The 19,532-nt window shown below is 41.2% G+C and overlaps 1 long non-coding RNA gene across 4 annotated transcripts; it reads left to right on the top strand.

Moving 5' to 3' along the window:
• The first annotated feature begins 268 nt into the window (after window positions 1–268).
• On the top strand, window positions 269–10,438 carry LOC101474044 (uncharacterized). 4 transcript variants are annotated; one of them, XR_013099722.1, is made up of 4 exons: window positions 269–439; window positions 2,751–2,863; window positions 3,139–3,229; window positions 9,753–10,438. It is a non-coding gene; the product is annotated as an uncharacterized LOC101474044 (long non-coding RNA). The 4 variants fall into 4 exon arrangements; XR_013099721.1 differs by having other exon boundaries at window positions 2,751–2,905; XR_013099724.1 differs by lacking the exon at window positions 269–439 and adding an exon at window positions 446–581.
• Window positions 10,439–19,532: the final 9,094 nt, after the last annotated feature.

The following is a 19,532-nucleotide window of genomic DNA, read 5'->3' as shown; positions in this document are numbered from 1 at the left end:
TTAAAAACACGATTTACAACCTGAAGAGGTGATAAAGCGATAGATCTTTCAGCCCAATTCTACTTTTTCTGCATAATCCATCATACAAAATGTAATCAAATGGAAAAGTCTCTTTTTTTAACTTGTTTTATCAGTTTTAATCTTTTAACTTTATGCATCAAGCAAAAATGTAATTATCTGCAACATTCTCTGACTTGAATAAATTAGTTTAACATTTAAACCTATTTTCTGCACATTCCAGCACATAAAATAAAATATTTTTTGTGTTTACACTCACTCTTTCAAATAGATGCAAGTAAAACACAGCAGGAAATAAATAAAGTCAAAGACTCAGCGGTCCTGTTGCTCTATTTTCACCTGTAAAGCAGGACTGCGGTAGGCGGAGGTTTACCCTGGTGCAGGTGTGCCGCGGTCAGTTGATGAATCCGCGAGTTTCTCTGTGAGTTTCCCATTACGTCGTTGTGCACTCGGTGCTTGCTTGGAAGTTTAGGGGGGGTTTTTTCACTGTAAAAAGTTTTCTTCCTACGCACAACGGACACTAATGTTTTTGTCACTTTTTATGGAATCAAACTCAAAGTAAGGTCAGTACTTCCACGCTTTAAACGCTGCACGCTCATACTCTCTCCTGCACTCGATATATGATCCATTGTTGACCTGCACACAGCTGTTGTCACTAACGGCGCACTCGCTTACGTCACTGTCATGAGACATTCTCGCAAAAAAAATCACGGTTTTAGTAACGCAGTAACGCAGCGTTCCTACGGGAAAGTAACGGTAATCTAATTACCGTTTTTGCAATAGTAATCCCTTACTTTACTCGTTACTCGAAAAAAGTAATCAGATTACAGTAACGCGTTACAAGTAACGCGTTACTGTAATCTGATTACTTTTTACGAGTAACGCGTTACTGCCCATCTCTGCTCTCCACACAGACTTGTTTACCTGCTTGTAGCCAAAACTCGCTCAACAACCACTGGTCAATGCTACTTGGAATACAGACTACAAATGGAAACGAAGACGCTCCTGGCACCTATATTTGGTCCCTTTTAGGATTCCTGCACATCTGTTTAAACATACTAGGTCTATAACTTGTTGGACAAAGATGCAATCTTTGTAGGTTTGCCTCTGTACACCGCCCAGTGGATTTAAAATCAAGCAGTCCATATCTGATCAAAGTGCAGATTTTTAGCTTTAACTCAAGGGATTTTAAGGAAAATGCATTAACTGTGTTGGAATCTCATCCATTTTTATACCTCATCCTCTATCTTCTATTTTCAAAATTAATTCGACAAACATACAAATTATTTTTACTTGGTTGAAAATCCTTGTCTAGAATCCATGGACCTCAACACGTGCTGTGTTTCTCCCCCTGACATGCTCTTCTAGGTCTTTACAGTATTGCTTTGGGTCTTTATCCATTTTCTCTGTGGAGCTCTTTCTGATCAGTTTTGCAGCATTTGGCTGAATCTGAGCAGAGAGTCCTGTATGCTTCATAATTCGTCCTGCTGCTTCTATCAGCAGTCACATCATCAGTAACCCGCTTCCACAGGCTCAGGCCACAACATGACCTCCACCATGTTTAACATGTCTCTGCCCCTCTTCATGCTTTTTTCTTCCCATCTCTTGAGTGTAGCCAGTGGTTTGGAGCTTGTTGGAAACTCTCTGTGTTTAAAGTCATGACGTTTTTTTGACTCTAGACTTTGGTAATTATACGTTTAAGACTCGTTTCGATCGAGTTAAATGTTGGACAGTAATTTTTCTTTAGCATTGAGCTCATTCTGGCAGTATGTGCTTTACTTGTCTTCTGCGATCTTCAAATCTTTCTTCATTGTTTTTGCCACTCCGGCAGTTTCTCCTGCCTATCTGACAGGATTATTTTGGTTTTCCAGGCTAATGGTGGCCTATCTCACTCTGTCTTTGGGGCACATATTTATAATAAAAGTAAAATACTGAAGGGCTTAAAGTTCAAAACAGTTGTTGCATAATCTTTATGAAACCTGCTAAACTGCATTTCAACCCATTTGATTTAAAGCCTAGTGCGGTAAGTAACAGAGGGAAAATTACATAAATAGTGTCTTTGCCCAACAGATTATGAACCTAACTGTATATGTCATGATTCAGTGTTGTTGTTTATCTGTGCTTTCCTCATCTCTCATTACTTTTCCCTCACTCCAGAGGGTCGGGCCAGATGGCTGCCCTCCCTGAGCTGAGAGGTTTCTTCTGTTAAACTAAAGTTTTCCTCCTCACTTTCACCAAGTGCTTGGTCATAGGAAATCGTTTCATTTCTCTCTGCAATCTTTTAAGGTCTTAACCTCAATAATGTAAAGCTCTCTGAGATAACTGCTGCTGTGACTTGGTGCTGTATAAATAAAACTGAACTGAATTAAATATATACAAAGGGTCCTCGCACCTGCAGTATACAATGAAATACATTATTTTCTTTCTTTTATTTTGTTGCCACCCAAAAAAAGGGGGAATGTGCCCTCTTCAAAAATCACTCATATAGTCACACCTTGATTGGACTTAGGTTTAATTAACTTAAAAGACTTGCCTCACTGCAAGAAGGTTCAGAGTTTGACTCCATCATCTGCTTATGGCCTTTCTGTGTGGAGTCTGAGTTCTCTCCGGGTGCTCCGGCTTCCTCCCACGGTCCAAAGACATGCAGTTAGTGGGTTTAGGCTAACTGGTGATTCATAATTACCCATAGATGTGAACATGAGTGTGAACAGTTGTCTGTCTCTCTGTGTTAGCCCTGCAACAGACTGGAGCCCTGTCCTGCGCCCCAGTGACCCTGAATTGGATAAGTGGAAGAGGATGGATGGGACATGAACTGCAGCCCCTGGTCTTGAAGTCATGCTCTGTGGTAGCCAACTCCAAGTTACTTCTTTAAAGCCTTTGCAAGAATGTAATTTAATTAATTTGTATTAATTGAATTACCTAATTTATTCTTATATATATATATATATATATATATGTATGTGTATATATATATATATATATATATATATATATATATATATATATATATATATATATATATATATATATATATATATATATTTTTTTTTTTTTTTTTTTTTTTTTAAATAAAACATACTTTTTGGTTGTTTTTTAAAGCTACATTTGGTTTCTTGTCAGGACGTCAGGGTTGGAAGCAGAACTCCTGCTGCAATGACATCAAGACAAATTACCGTACATTGTGAACATTAAGTTGATTCTGACTAATGAGGTACAGTACAAACCTAATGTACTAATGCAATGCTAATGAGGGCTGTGCTTTCTTTCTGTTTGTCCTTTTCCCACATTTTGCAGATTTCTCTGCTTGTCCTGTGTGTCTACACCATCCACCCACTCCACCCTTTTTACAAACCTCTTTTTTCCCCTGCTTCCTCTTCTGTTTTACCTCCGTCCTTATATATGACTAAAGACGGGAAAATCAATGCACAATGCAAAGCCTTCTTGGGTGAAATTATGTGCAACTCTGCTTTGCAATCAGCAGACTTTCTAAAAATCAGGCTGAAAATTGGCATGTGAATGTGGCTTGCTCCCCTCCGCGTTCACTGTAACTGACAGTGATTGTTGTCTGGATGTATAATACGCATCAGAATGTGTGAATGTGCCTGGGTAACAGATTGAGGTCGCAAGACATCCTGATAAGAGAGTGGTAGGGATAGATGTTTGTTTCTTTTTGGAGAAATCACCGTCTACTGGCAGTATTAGTCTGTCTGACATGTGCCCACAGTTTCTTGGTGTATTAGCACATCAGACAACACATCTGCATAAGTCAAAAATATTCTCTGTATTAGGCTCTCTTTTCATGACAATGCAGTGTTTGTGTATTCCATTTATATATAAAGTGATGCTTTCATACACACTTTATTTCTGTGTGATACTACCAAAATTAAAAGGCAGATTTTATACTCTCACCAGCATCCTCCAGGTCTTGTTATTTTTTGCTTCTCGTGATCAACTCCTAAAAAAACAAAAAACAAAAATTAAATTAGATGATGAATCCCAATCAGTATAATTAGACATTACATATACTACATAAGAGTAATGCTATATAAATGATGAATGTATTAACAAGCTAACACTGGTTGTATCTGTACCACTTATAATAGTGTCACAGTATTAAGCATTATTAAGGTATCAGCAAGTGCTTGTCATGGTCCTGGGCCATGTGGGCCCAGTATTCTCAGTTCCTTGTATTTTTGTATTTCGTTCCTTATTTAAGTCATGTTTCCTGAGTTGTCCTGTTATGTTGTTCCTTATTTGACTTCCCCTTGTGACTCTTATCCCCTGTGTGCCCCTCTATGTATCTGTGAGCCCTCATCTCCCCTCGTGTTTCATTTCCATGTTTCCCCAGCCCACTATGCCCGCGCTCTCTCTCTCCTCCTGTTTGCACCTCTGTGTACTTCCTGTTTTACTTTGACAGTCTCCCGTCAGTGTTGTTTACTCCTGCCATGTCTTGTTATGTTTATCTGTGTCAGCTGTGTTCCCATGTGTGGCCACTTCCCCTGATCATCCCTCTTGTGTATTTAGTCTCTGTGTTTCATGTAGTCTGTGTCGCGTCGTCTGTGTTTCCACCCTCTATGTTTCCATGCCCGGTCTATTGCATTCTTAGTCATAGCTTTACCTTAGTTATTCCCAGTTTAGGTTTCTGTTTAGCCACGCTATCCCTGCTGTATTTGTATACCTTGTCATCAGCCACAATAAAAGGCTCGCTTTTGTTTAAAGTTCACTCCCGTCTGCTCACCTGTGTTCGCACCTGGGTCCACCATACACACCACCGCACGGTCTGTCACAGCGGACCGTGACAGTGCTTAATTCATCATTTATACATAACTACTCCTTAGTATGTAATTTATAAATGCAGATGTTTATCCTTCTGTTACTGTTACACCATGTACAGCTATCGGTGCAGTACATGGTGTAACTGTGTATAGCCATCACTGCCACTATTTCACTCCTAGTAAGAATCACAGTCATAATAACACAGCTATATTTATAAATGGTATACTACATAAGAGTAATGCTAAATAAATGATGAATTAAGCAGCTGCTAATACCTTAATGATTCTTAATAGTTAGAGATTACTATAAAGCGCTACTGCTGTATTTTATCGTTTTTACAACACTGGAGCCATTCTGTGACATTTTGGTAACAAAAAGCAACAAAAGCAAAAAAAAAAAATTATACATATAAAAAAAAAAACACCCAGCACGCCCCTGCGGGCGGTTTATCCTTCAAGCTCGGGTCCTCTACCAGAGGCCTGGGAGCTTGAGGGTCCTGCGCAGTATCTTAGCTGTTCCCAGGATTGCGCTCTTCTGGACAGAGATTTCCGATGTTGTTCCCGGGATCTGCTGGAGCCACTCGCCTAGCTTGGGAGTCACCGCACCTAGTGCTCCGATTACCACGGGGACCACCGTTACCTTCACCCTCCACATCCTCTCGAGCTCTTCTCTGAGCCCTTGGTATTTCTCCAGCTTCTCGTGTTCCTTCTTCCTGATATTGCTGTCATTCGGAACCGCTACATCGATCACTACGGCCGCCTTCTTCTGTTTGTCTACCACCACTATGTCCGGTTGGTTAGCCACCACCATTTTGTCCGTCTGTATCTGGAAGTCCCACAGGATCTTAGCTCGGTCATTCTCCACCACCCTTGGGGGCATCTCCCATTTTGACCTCGGGACTTCCAGGTTGTACTCGGCACAGATGTTCCTGTACACTATGCCGGCCACTTGGTTATGGCGTTCCATGTATGCCTTGCCTGCTAGCATCTTGCACCCTGCTGTTATGTGCTGGATTGTCTCTGGGGCATCTTTACACAGCCTGCACCTGGGGTCTTGCCTGGTGTGATAGACCCCAGCCTCTATGGATCTTGTGCTCAGAGCTTGTTCTTGTGCTGCCATGATTAGTGCCTCTGTGCTGTCTTTCAGTCCAGCTTTGTCCAGCCACTGGTAGGATTTCTGGATATCAGCCACCTCCTCTATCTGCCGGTGGTACATACCGTGCAGGGGCCTGTCCTTCCATGATGGTTCCTCGTCTCCCTCCTCTTTCTTGGGTTTCTGCTGCCTGAGGTATTCACTGAGCACTCGGTCAGTTGGGGCCATCTTCCCAATGTATTCTTGGATGTTCCTTGTCTCATCCTGGACTGTGGTGCTGACACTCACCAGTCCCCGGCCCCCTTCCTTCCGCTTAGCGTACAGCCTCAGGGTGCTGGACTTGGGGTGAAACCCTCCATGCATGGTAAGGAGCTTTCTTGTCTTTATGTCAGTGGCTTCTATCTCCTCCTTTGGCCAGCCTATTACCCCAGCAGGGTACCTGATCACGGGCAGGGCGTACGTGTTGATGGCTCGGATCTTGTTCTTACCATTCAGCTGACTCCTCGGGACTTGCCTGACCCTCTGCAGGTACTTGGTGGTTGCAGCCTTTCTAGCGGCCTCTTCATGGTTCCCATTTGCCTGCGGGATCCCCAGGTACTTGTAACTGTCCTCTATGTCTGCAATGTTGCCTTCTGGTAGTTCAATCCCCTCAGTTCTGACTACCTTCCCTCTCTTTGATACCATCCGACTACACTTCTCCAGTCCGAACGACATTCCAATGTCATTGCTGTATAGCCTGGTAGTGTGGATCAGTGAATCGATGTCTCGTTCACTCTTGGCATACAGCTTGATGTCATCCATGTACAGGAGGTGGCTGACAACTGCTCCGTTCCGTAGTCGGTATCCGTAGCCAGTCTTGTTAATGATCTCACTGAGGGGGTTCAGGCCTATGCAGAACAGCAGTGGGGACAGAGCATCTCCTTGGTAGATCCCGCACTTGATGGTGACTTGTGCTATGGGCTTGGAGTTGGCCTCTAGTGTTGTACGCCACATCCCCATTGAGTTCCTGATGAAGGCTCTTAGGGTCCCATTGATCTTGTACAATTCTAGGCATTCCAGTATCCAGCTGTGGGGCATTGAGTCATAGGCCTTCTTGTAATCAATCCAGGCAGTGCACAGGTTGGTCAGTCTGGTCTTGCAGTCTCGGCTGATTGTTCTGTCTACCAGTAGCTGGTGTTTTGCGCCTCTGGTATTCTTGCCAATTCCTTTCTGTGTCCCGCTCATGTATTGACCCATGTGCCTGTTCATCTTTGCCGATATGATGCCTGACAGGAGCTTCCATGTAGTACTGAGGCAGGTTATTGGTCGGTAGTTGGAGGGGACCGGTCCCTTCTTGGGGTCCTTGGGGATCAGGACCGTCCGGCCTTCAGTTAGCCATTCCGGGTGTCTCTCGTTAACTAGCAGCTGGTTCATTTGTGCTGCCAGACGCTCGTGGAGTGCAGTCAGCTTCTTCAGCCAGTAGGCGTGAACCATGTCGGGCCCTGGTGCTGTCCAACTCTTCATACTGGAGACCCTTTCTTGGATATCTGCCACGGTGATGGTTACTGGACCCTGTTCAGGGAGGTCGCTGTGGTCAGCCCTCAGATCCTCTAGCCACTGAGCATTGCCGTTATGGGTTGCATCCTTCTCCCATATGCTCTTCCAGTATTGCTCCGTCTCCAGCCTTGGTGGTGCTGTTCTCTTATTGTTCCCTTGCCACTGAGAGTACACCTTTGCTGGTTCTGTGGAGAACAGCTGGTTTATTCTCCTGCCTTCTATCTCTCTGGTGTACCTCCTCAAGCGGCTGGCCAAGGCTGTGAGTCTTTGCTTGGCAGTTTCCAAGGCCTCGGGTATGGACAGCTTGCTGTATTTCTTAGGCACCTTATTTGTCGCACCTTTCTGCAACTCCGTTAGTTGGCTAACCTCCCTCCGTGCTACTTTGATCTTGCCCTCTAGCCTCCTTCTCCATGGAGGGTACTGCCCCTTGTGGCTGTTCAACTTGTAGCCAAGCATCTCACTGATCACTCTTGCCGTATTGTAGATCAGCTTGTTAGTGTCGGTAATCGTGGTTGTAGGTATTGCCCGTAGTGCTGCATTAACATCATCTAGCAGACCTTCTGAGGGTACTTCACGTAATCTTGGTAACCGGCTACGGGGGATCCAGGTTTCAAGCTTGGCCATTATCCTATTTTTCAGGTCAGTTCCTCTCGCACTCAACGATCCTTCTCCTATCGCACTTGGGGCTATGTACCCAATCTCGGGTGGGGGTGATGATATCTCCCCCCTGACCTGGCATCCTGACTCCTCCTTGCCGTAGCATTTGTGTTGTACCTCATCAATCTCTAGCTGTGAGAGCAGTCCCTTCTTTCGAATGTTGGAACACTGAGCTACTAGTTGTTTCGCCGTTATTGTGGATGTTGGGTATCGAAGAATCCATAGGTCCCTCATCCTATTCATGTAGCCCCTTCCGCCGGGGTTACTTGCGTAGTATATATATATATATCAAAGAGTGGTGATTTTAACAGAAAATAAGTTGCAAAATTTACTACTCATGGCTAACATCTCTGGCTGATAGAAACAATGCTCTGCACAAATGACACATTCATTTACATCATGCATTGCTGCAGCAACATGATAGGATTGTGTGTGTTGCGATTTGGCATTTTTGGTGCAATCAGTTTTAGTGTTTTCTCCAGGCACGATAGTCAATTTGAGCTTCTTTTTTTTTAAAAGTAAATAAAATGTATTCATGTAGCATCTTTCCACATAAGGATGACCAAGTGCTTCACAACAACTAGCAACAAGTAAAAATACAAATATTAATGTGCAGCAATGATATGCACAAATTAAAAGGAACCCTAAACTAATGACAAATAAGACTTGAGCTGCTAAAATCTTCAATAGAGTCCACAGATGTATTTCAAATGTAATGTTCGTGCTCGCCATAGTTTAGAAAACACAGTCTCCTCTAGTTTTTTTTAGAACCAGGAGTCACCAACGGGTGTTGGTCTGGGGACCTCAATGACCTGCACATTGCATACACATGTAGGAGTTCCCTTATGTAAGGACACATTTCACCATGCAGAGATCTCAAAGTGATCACCAAGCTCTTAAACCAGCATCTGAACTTTATTGGATCCAGTAGAGAGATGAGGTTGTCTCACTTTTTGAATGAACTGATACACCCATTTCATTGGATCAGTGCTCTCTCAGAAGTGGGAATTCATGCTAACCAGTGACACTGCCATACTAATTAATTATATATGAAATGAAAATGAGAAAGATTGGTCTCATGACCCAAAAGGGCCTATATTCCTTCCTCTTCCAGTACTTTCTTACATGAAAGTTGCACTCATTTTGGTCCAAATAATCATGTGAAAATATGAGTCACCTAACAATCTACATGACATATTATCAAAGGAAAAAAAAGAACATTGCCCCGAGGTAACACACTGTGGTCTAATGGTATTGCATAAGCCCAAAGCAGGTATACAAGGATGGAATGCAAGCATGGTGCACAGTTAGTGCACAAGTCTATTTTATTTCAAGGAAAAGAGTTAGAATTACAGTGAATCCAGAGAGTGTTCACAGTGTTTCGTTCCACACTTGGTCATGTTACAGTCTTACTCCAAAGTAGATTAAATTCATTTTTCACCTCAAAATTCTGTATGTAAAATCCCAAAATGACAAAGTGAAAAAAGTTTGCTTCAAATTCTTGCAAATTTATTAAAAATAAAACAAAAATATTACATGTGCTCAGATATTCATAAACTTTGATCAATACTTTGTTGAAGCACCTTTGTCAGCAATTACAGCCTGAAGTCTTCTTGAGTTTGATGTTACAAGCTTGGCGCACCTCTTTCTGTTTCTCCCATTCTTCTTTGCAGAACCTCTCGAGCTCCATCAGGTTGGGTCAGGAGCACAGGTGACCAGCTCTGCCTGGGCCACTCAAGGACATTCACAGTGTGCTCAGGGAGCCATTCCTTTATTATGATGGTTGCGCGCTTAGGCTTGTCCTATCAGAAGATGAACCTTCGCCCCAGTCCAAAGAGCAGGGTGCTCTGGAGTAGGTTATCAGGATGTCTCTGTAGGATATCTCTGTACACTGCTGCATTGATCTTTCCCTCCACCCGGACTGATCTGTGCCTTGATACAACCCCCGTCTCAGTCTTCAGAAAATTCCTTGGATTTCACAGCTTCCTTTGTGCTCTAACATACACTGTCGACTATGAGGCCTTATGTTGACAGCTGTGTGCTTTTCCAAATCATGTCCAATCAGCTGAATTTACCACAGGTGGACATGATTCAAGTTGTAGAAACATCTGACAGATGATCAGTGGAAACAAGATGCACCTGACCTCAATTTTGAGCAATATACTCGCATGAATTTCAAGCAAACCATTTTCAGTCTGTCTTTATGGCACATTGTAGAATTTTGTGATGAAAAGTCTGTTTAATCCATTTTGGAATAAGGCTTTACTATTACAAAATGTGGAACAAATAAGGCGCTGTGAATACTTTCTGGATGCACTGGATCTAAATGTTTTTGCCATTAATACAATGATTTGTAATGAAGCTTATGCGTAAGATCATTAAAAAAGATCTGTAATTACTCATCTGCTAGTCTGTTCTTTATTTAACTTTTTCTCACGCTGTCAAAGTCAGTTCTGACATCATTACTCTAGGCCAGTCATTTTCTTCTGGAAACCAGTCAGCCTCCATTCTCTGTATTTGAAATTTCAATCCTCCTATGTCACTCCATTCTTCGAACTCTCATTCGTGCAACCCTCCTCCTCCTCATCTCCACCTCACCCTGGTCAGTCACAATTTCATCCAAGCCTCCATCTCTATCTACATCTTCATCTTCTCAACCACCATCGTAACTCCTATCTCTGCTGAGATGCTGTTCTGATATAATAGGTCATTGGAGTCTAATTGCAGTATAGTTGAACTGATTTCAGTTTCTCAGTAAATCAGGTCCATTTCTTCCAAATGATCTCTCCTTATTGAAATGCATTTATAAGAACATGTAATTCACATCCTATTTTCACACATATTAGAAATGCATCCGCAGGTTTCGTAAGGCACTTCAAAAAGTGGAGGTGGTGCTGCCAGGTGATGAGGGTGATGATGACATGCCATCTATTGATGTGGAAAGATGGTGCCAATCTTGCAAGAAGAGAGTGAGAATATCCTCAGACCCTTTTTTCAGAAGTCCACCAGCAGCAAACACGACCTAAGAATGAATTTTCCAATCATCCTGCTCTGAAGTCTGCTTCTGTACCTCCTGTTTCATCGTTAACGGTTTCCTCATCCTCACTCTGAACTTCTCCCTGTTTATCTTCTACTGCTGTGGCACTTCAGTCTCCCTCACCTCCATCCTCTCCCTTTGGGATATCTACTATAACCTCATCTTCCTCCTCACTCTATGACATCTCATCATCACTCTCATCAGCTGGCAGTCCCATCTTTGCTTTAAGACCTTTTTAAACTGCCACACAAGATGTGTGGATGTGTTTTTCTGTTGAGAGGAATGCTTCCTCAATTTTTATAGGCAGGGAGGTTGTTGTATGTGTGCGTGTGTGTCTATGTGCTGGTCAACATGCCTGTCCTTGTGTGTGTATGTGCATGCTTGTAAGGATAAAAAAAAACATGGATTGGAGAAGGCTATGGCGACTGAAAACAACACTGATTGTAATGGATTGAGATGCTAATTTGATGACACGATGATGTAGCCGTGTTTGTGTTCCACACACACAATAGCATGTTGTCTGAGAGCAACAGCTGGGTATGAAATGTTACTTATCAATAGAGATTAATGTGTAATGCATCAGAAAATACACAAATGTGCTACTTCAAGTGCTTGGTTAAAGAAATTGATGTTTTTTGAAGTGCAATTCTTTTTTCTGCATGAAAACATCCAGTGTTCCAATTTGTATCTTTGATATCAAAATGCGCCCCATGGAGAACTAACTACCTCGATGTTCAGGAAACATCATGACTTGCTTTGAAGTTTCTTAGCATGATTAGAGTCTCCTCTGCATCCTCCTGGTTACAAAAGAGGATGCAATGGGTACTCAAGCACTGAGTTTATATAATTGCAATGACATGAATGTGGAAATTCAATATATTTCTCTATATATACCAAGCATAGCACATACACTTATCAATATTTTCCAGCAAAGGCTCTGTCAGTCCAGCCTTTAACTTTGGGCTGAGTAGCTTGACCAAACAATCTGAATTTGCTGGAGGTGCAAGACTTGAAAATCCCCATTAAAGGAATGACCTAGCCTAAACTAGAGCACAGTTCAAAAAGGAAAAGTAAGAATGCGGGGGCAGCTTGACGGAAAGCTTACTGTCACAAAGAGAAAATAAGAATATGGCCAAACTCAAATCTTGTTTAGCGCTTTGTCCGAAGCTTCCAAATATCAGGGTACTTTCTACTGTCAGCTTTCAGCAACAGGAGCTCTCAGCTGTGAAAAACAGAATAACCATTGGAACATTTTCTTTCTTTCACTTCATCAGTTCATCAAGTATTATTGTAATTAATAAATAAATCCCACCAGAACAATCGCTAATCTAGACTACACTTCCTGACTTCTTTATCAGTGCCTTTCATCTGTGAATGGGACTTAAATTCTCTTTTATACCTCACTTTGGTTTCAGTTTTCCATGGCTGATGGAAACTCTGCAGGTCAGCAGAGAGAAATTCTCTGCTCTGGGAATGTCTCATCTATGGGGTGCCGGATCGTATGTCTGATAAGGAATTGTCTGTGAGGGCTTAAATTAAAACACAAAAGGTCAAACACTTGCTGGACAAAATTAATCCTGTGCTTAGTGTCTGGCTTCCTGTCAATAAATTGCGGTCAAAGACTTGTGCAAGCAAATTCTTCTGTGAAAACTAAACTTTCTGATACTGTGACTTATGCCAAACCCAATGAAATGTAAATTTGGGTCTGAAGACAAACAAACAAAAAAGAAAGTGTTTGAACAACTTGGGATGCCTGGAAATTTCAGAGAAAGTGAAAGTAACACTAACTAAAGATCTTTGCTATGACAGAAGTAAAAAAAAAAAATGTATTACCTAAAACTCTATACATGAGTTAACAAAGCAATCCCCTCCCAAGGGGTAAAAACCAAATGTAATTTCAGAGTTTTTGATAAAATTACATAATCTTTCTCGGATTTTGACTGTTCTCATGCATTTAGCAGATCAAATTTTCAACAAAATCATTTTTCAACTTTGCAACAAGCTAAACAACAGACGTGAAGTGCAAATGAAAAATGAACCTTATAATTGATGATGAAGAGAGCGCAAAAAGCAAGTAAATAAACCTCGGTGGTGCTGTGCTGGTGACTATTGCTTCAAATGTCAGGAATGGATTTTCTTTTTCAGTCTTACGAAGGGCATAGAAGGGAAAACAGATCTTCTAAAACACAAATTCTGCTTTACTCAGGGTAATAATTTTAACTGGGAATGTGGCATCCCAAAAGATTAGGGTGGAATATGTTTTTTGTTTTTTTCTCATCTCTTGTGTTTCTGCAGATGTTCTGCTGAACCTTTTTTCTTAAACTTGCATAGTCCAACTCTCTGCAGAAAAAGACCAACCCAGAAATTGTCCCCGTGTATCAGGGGAAATGTAAAAAATATTGTATTGCTCGATAATGAAAAATTTATTGTGAGCAAAAAGAGATGAAAAAGAATACCTGGGGACATTCCTAAGTGCTAATGAGGATACTGACAACTTATTTTCTTTATCTAATGTTCCAGAAAAGCGATGTTTGCCTATCACCAAAAGTCACCTGTGACAAGAAACTAGTGTGAATGGATCATTTAAGGCCAAATTTAATATCTTACACTATATCAGCTTTATAAGTTGAGGGGAAAATGGAAAGACACCTTCTGGAAACTCTAGTTTTACATTTTAGTACATTATAAAAATAATCAGGTCTTTGGCAGGACTCATATTTAAATAAATTACCCAGTGTCATCATCTGTTTAATGGAAATTAAGCAAAGATGCAGAAAGAGAGAAAGCACATGCTTCCTTTCATAGGAATTAAGAGGTTAAGTAGCAGCCGGGTGTAGCTAATTCATTACACTTAGTTAATCGATCATCAGCAAGTGTGACCACCTCTATAACTGCAAAGGTTTTGGCAGTTTGCGTGATACAGTTTGTCTTGATCAATGCAATTCTCACATCAGGAACGTTATTCTCACCAGTTTTAATGCAGTTCTCAAAACACTAAAGGCAGTTTCATAAAACAAAACTGTGTGAAAGACAGTAAAACAAAACCCTTTCAAATATGTCAAAACATGCAAACGTCAGTCAATCGCTTCAACTATGTGACCAAAGAATAAAAACCCTTCACTATCATTTTAAGACAATCATTGGGTTTTTACTTTTATCAAAACCTAAGTGACTTTGCAAAGACAATTAGTGAATGCAAAAGAAGAAAAAGAAGAAAAAAATGTGAAGACAAAAAATGAAATGTGAAGAGTTTATTTCATACTTTACAGAATCGCTGAAATCCTGAAAAGGAGAATAAATGAAACAGTGCATCAGAAAACAGACAAAGAAAATACATGCAGTCTAAGAACATGTTCAACTGCTCATTAATGCAAATATCTAATCTGTCAGAAATTACCTTGACCTTGACATGGTCAAGGCAGCCTTCTGAAGTTCAAAATGAGCATCTGAATGAGGAAGAAAAGCGCTTGAACGTGGCATGGTTGCTGATACCAGTCAGGCTTATCCGACTATTAAAGAACCTCCTGGTTTACTGGGATTCCCCCCACAACCATCTCTAGGGTTTACAGAGAATGGTCCTAAAAAGAGAAAATATCCAGTGAGCAGCAGTTCTCTGAGTGAAAATGCCTTGTTGATGTCAGAGGGCAGACGAGAATTGCCAGATTGCTTCAGGCTGATAGGAAAGCAACAGTAACTCAATCAACCAATTATTACAAACAAGGTGTTTACAACAATGCTAAAATGTGCAAGAGAAGGTGCTCCAAGAGAAGTGGGGTCCAATCTGTTCAACGTGTACGGTGCTCACAATCACCAATTCAGGGTCAGGCTCACCACACCATGGGTAGGATGCCAAAAACCTGTGCACAGGGAAACAGAGGGTCAGGTAGTTTGAGTATGTTATGGCACTGCTAATTACACAAAAGCACAGTTTGTAAGGTAAACATTCCTAGAACTGGGCTGAAACCCTTTTGCTTTCAGAGCATCCTTCATTCTTTGTGGCACAGGTTCAACAAGGTTCCATTCCTCAGAGATGTTAGTTGATACTGACATGATAGCATCACACAGTTGCTGCAGATTTACCAGCTGCAAATTCAAATCATCCAAATCTCCCCTTTGACCCCATCCCAAAGGTGCTCTAAAGGATTGAGTTTTGGCGACTGTGGAGACCAATGCAGTACATGTTGAAGCTTCACCTGTTCCTGATCACCTGGTTGACGAAGCCACTATTTAAGGCAGTGGCTGAGTATCAGATCGCTGAACTGAAACATTTAGTCTGCGATTGCACTTCTATTTGTTTTAACTAAACCTCTTCTGAGAACGTGCTTATATTTGATTTCAATTGAAGGACACTTTCACTGTTACCACTGACAGCGTGTAACTGGTCTTGCTCTGTCATATGTATTTGAAAACAGAAAAGTTTAAAGTAATTTGATTGAAAACACTGCAGACGGTATTCAGGAAGGTGAAGGAGAAATGCAGAATTCTGGCTGACAGAAGTACAAACTGTTTTGTTGAGTTGAGTTCAGATAGAACGACATAATAACAAATGTCTTTAGTAGTGCAGTATGCATAGAAACAATAGCAGCGTTCACAAAAACAATGGAAAAAGGCTGGAGTGGATGGAAAATTTGTTGCTGATTTGCGAACTGCATTAAGAGCAGTAAGAATGATGTTTCTGATGTGAGGACTACACTGATGCAATTGAGAAAAACTGTAATACGGTGGCGAGGAGGAAAGACATCAGCAGTGATCTCAGAGGAGCAGGCACTGTTATCCATCAATCTGGAATTTACAAACACGAACGCAGAATCGGCTTTCTGGGATTTCCTTACCTGGATGATTGAGTACACATCAAGAAAAAATGTAAGTCAGTCAAGTTCTTCTACAGTGAGAAAGATTGTTCAGTACTGGAAAATAGTTATGGCAGTTGCCAATCTTCTTAGGAGTGGATTTTCCTCTACCCTAAGGTCAGACTGAGCAATGTTCAGAGAAACTCTAGAAACCCTAAGAGCTGCTTCTCTGACTCTACAAGCCTCAGGTAGGATGTTAAAGTTCATCCATCCGTGCACTTATTCCAATTAGGAAAAGACTGAACAAATATGGCTTGTTTGGAAGGGTTGCCAAGAGAAAGCCTCTTCTCCTCAGAAAAGAACATGGCAGCAAAGCTTAATCTGCACAAACCACAAGACATTTCCTAAAGATGAGACCAAAGCTGAGATGTTCCGTTTTAATGCGGCACAACATTGGGTGAAAACCAAACGCAGCCTATCAGCACAAACACCTGATACCAACTGTCAGCATGGTGGTGGAGTGATGATTTGGGCTTTGCAGTAAACTGCTCGGTATACCATCGGCTCATCTATCCGACAGCTGAAGCGTGGCTGAAACTGGTCCTTACAGCAGAACAATGATCTAAAGCACAGCTGAAAAATCTACAACAGAATGCTTAAAAAGAAAAAATAAAGATGTGACAATAGTGCAGACCACAACCTGATTTAAATTCAATGGCAGGACCTTAACAGAGATGTGCAGAAACTTCAATGAAGAGAAGCAACAATGTAAAAAAAGAGTGGGCTAAAATTCCTGTGAGACAACACGTGAAACTTACTGATTGAAAGCAATCGAAGTAATAGAATACTTCAGGTTGTTGCTGCTAAAGTTGTGTCTACAAGCTACTGAATCATGCAGTGTGTTTTAGGTTTTAACACACCACTGAATAATGAAACACTGTAATATATCGTATGTTGTTCAGCTCAGATTCTTCTTGCCTCGTTTTAAGACCTCGCGAGACTAGATCGTTTCTGATTATGTCCTGATATGTAAAACCTTAGAATCTTAGACAGATCATACATGATGTGCTTTCTTAGTACCATGACTGTACACGCTGTGTAAGTCACTCTTTGGCAAATATAAGGGAAAATGCAATGTGCTGTGTTGAATGCTTTTGTTTACATCAAGCACATAAACATGACAAAAAGAAATAACAAGGAGGGTTTAATTTAATTTACATATATATGCAGTATAAGAGCCGTAAGATTCACACCAGAGCTGCTCAGCCATTAACCGCCTTTGACAAACGCTCTATTGTGCCACTTGCATGCAATAATACCAGTACATCATAACCAGTAAAAACCTGGATACAGTCAGTAACAGCTCCAGTTCACATTCATATTGCTGAGAAAACAGACAATTGAACTGTAATGATAGCAGGCGACACTGTGGACAATAGCTTCTAACTGTACAGCCCAAATAGAGCCGAGATTAGATCATGGGATTCAGGCCACGATTCAAGTTATGGTAATTGCACCACACACCATGAACTATGGAGGCGATGACAGTTCTCCGAATCGCCCATTCAAAGATAAGAATAGTTTCTGACTTAGATCCTTGGCAAACGCTCCTCTTTTTCACCTTTGCGGTTTTCTGTCTATTTCCTGATTCTCCCATCTGGAAAAAAAGAGAAAAAAAAAACAAAAGAAAAAAAAAGAGAGAGAGAGAAAAGAAAAAGCTACGATGTGTTGACTTTCAGATCCCCCAGGGGCTATTATCCTGTTGTTGCAGCATGGAGACAGGGATGTGATATGACTAAATAAAAAGACAAATGCATTTGTCAGTGGGTATATTTCGTGTCAAACTGATAGTAGTGAAATGTATAATCTGCGGCTCTAAATATCTTCAAGCAAATAATTTCCATAAAGAAATCTCTTTTTCATTTCTGACAAATACAATGCAAAGTGGCCTGTGCTGAATGGTGGATGCAAAGCTGGAGGTTTAAAGATTAGTAGATTATTACTACTTGAGTGTTTAACAAATGCTGTGCTGAAAAGAAGAAGTTCATTTATGTTTGAATAATACTCACAGAGATATAAACCACAGAACCGCAGTGGTTAGGACTGAAGACACGGAGCAGCTAATGGGCCTTTTTGTATTGGCTCTAAAAACAGTACAAAACTCTGGCAGCACCAATGGGCCAGAAAATCTGGAATGGAGAAGCAGAACGTAATCGCTATCCATCACGACACCTCTGCACTTCTGTCAAACATAACACCCGGGGACCAGAAAAGGCCGACAAAGACTCCAATCTGGACTGCTGGATTGGAAAACGCGAGGAGGGGATAGATACATGTATCATCATAAGTTTTATGATAAAGACCTCCCTCATGGCTATTCCTCCCTCAACAATGTAATTAAGTTATAGTTTCCCACTATCTAATGTAGGGAATTCTAATGAATTAACAAAACCTTTCTGTTGTACAATTACAGAACAGTCTGGGCAATTACACGCCACAGTTTCTTCTGTAATTTTACCCATTTATGCTCTTTGAGCCCAAAGAGTCATACTGACAGGTTTCTTTCATGTACTACAGCAGCATTTCTTCATCACGTACAAAAACTGAGACAAACTGTTAAAATTGCACTTCTTTTTCTCTTGTTGTGTCTCGTAGTGAACGTGCAGAGGGTCATTTTTCTACTGTGCCGTTTGAGTTATTCTCATTTTCGATGGACTCACCATTGTCACAGATAATAAACGTGTGTGCTTTAAAAAAAAAATTACCCAAAGGAATATAATTTATTCAGTCTGTTCTCCAAAATTGGCTGTAACTCAGGTCAGGGTGGGTTAACTAGCAAGAGGTACTTGGACCTGAATGTAGGCGCTGGTACGCACCAGGTGGATGTACAGGCAATTTACAGCAACAGTTGGGACCAGACACGTAGGTCAAAATCAGAGTGTCTGCAGATTGGCTGGACGTCAAAATCAAATCAGGCAAAAAAATTTTCTGACAATTGCAAAAGATAGCAGATGGGAACAGCTGAAATGATAAGGGATGAAGATAACACAGGAATCGAGCTGGTACTGATGACAGGCCTATACTGGAAGGCTCGTGAAGGAGTGATTGACGGCTGAGTTAGACCAAAAACCCATTATATTTTGTCCGAAGCCATGTAATGCAAACACAAGAGGAAGGCTCGACTGGATGATGTTTGGTTACAAGTACATATTTGTATTTTTGTTTCCAAGTTTCAGTTTGGTTATGATCTTTCTATGTGTAACCATTCTGTCATTCAGTGCACAACATGATTGAAAAATGTCCGAGAGAATGACGGAAAAGAAAATTAGAGCCAGCGAGGGTGAGCGAACGAATAAAAGGGTGCAAGATGAGAAAGGAAGAAGGCATTTTCCACGTGCATAAGCAAGTTAAACACGTATCTAGTGAGAAACACAAATGAAATTTTATGCCACACTGGCACCGGTCAGCCATCAGCTTGTCCACTCAATCCATCTTAAAAACATGTAGCTTACTGCAGAGCCCCAGACAGATACAGGTACTGTAGAATACAAACTACAACAAGCCCCAGAAGGATAGTCAATCCACATAGACTGAAACAAGACTGACCAGTTCTCTCTTTGTTGCAT

This window comes from Maylandia zebra, linkage group LG7 (assembly GCF_041146795.1).
Source record: "Maylandia zebra isolate NMK-2024a linkage group LG7, Mzebra_GT3a, whole genome shotgun sequence".
NCBI lineage: Eukaryota > Metazoa > Chordata > Actinopteri > Cichliformes > Cichlidae > Maylandia > Maylandia zebra.
Note: the sequence above shows the minus strand (reverse complement) of the source record. Positions and strands in the feature narration are given on the sequence as shown.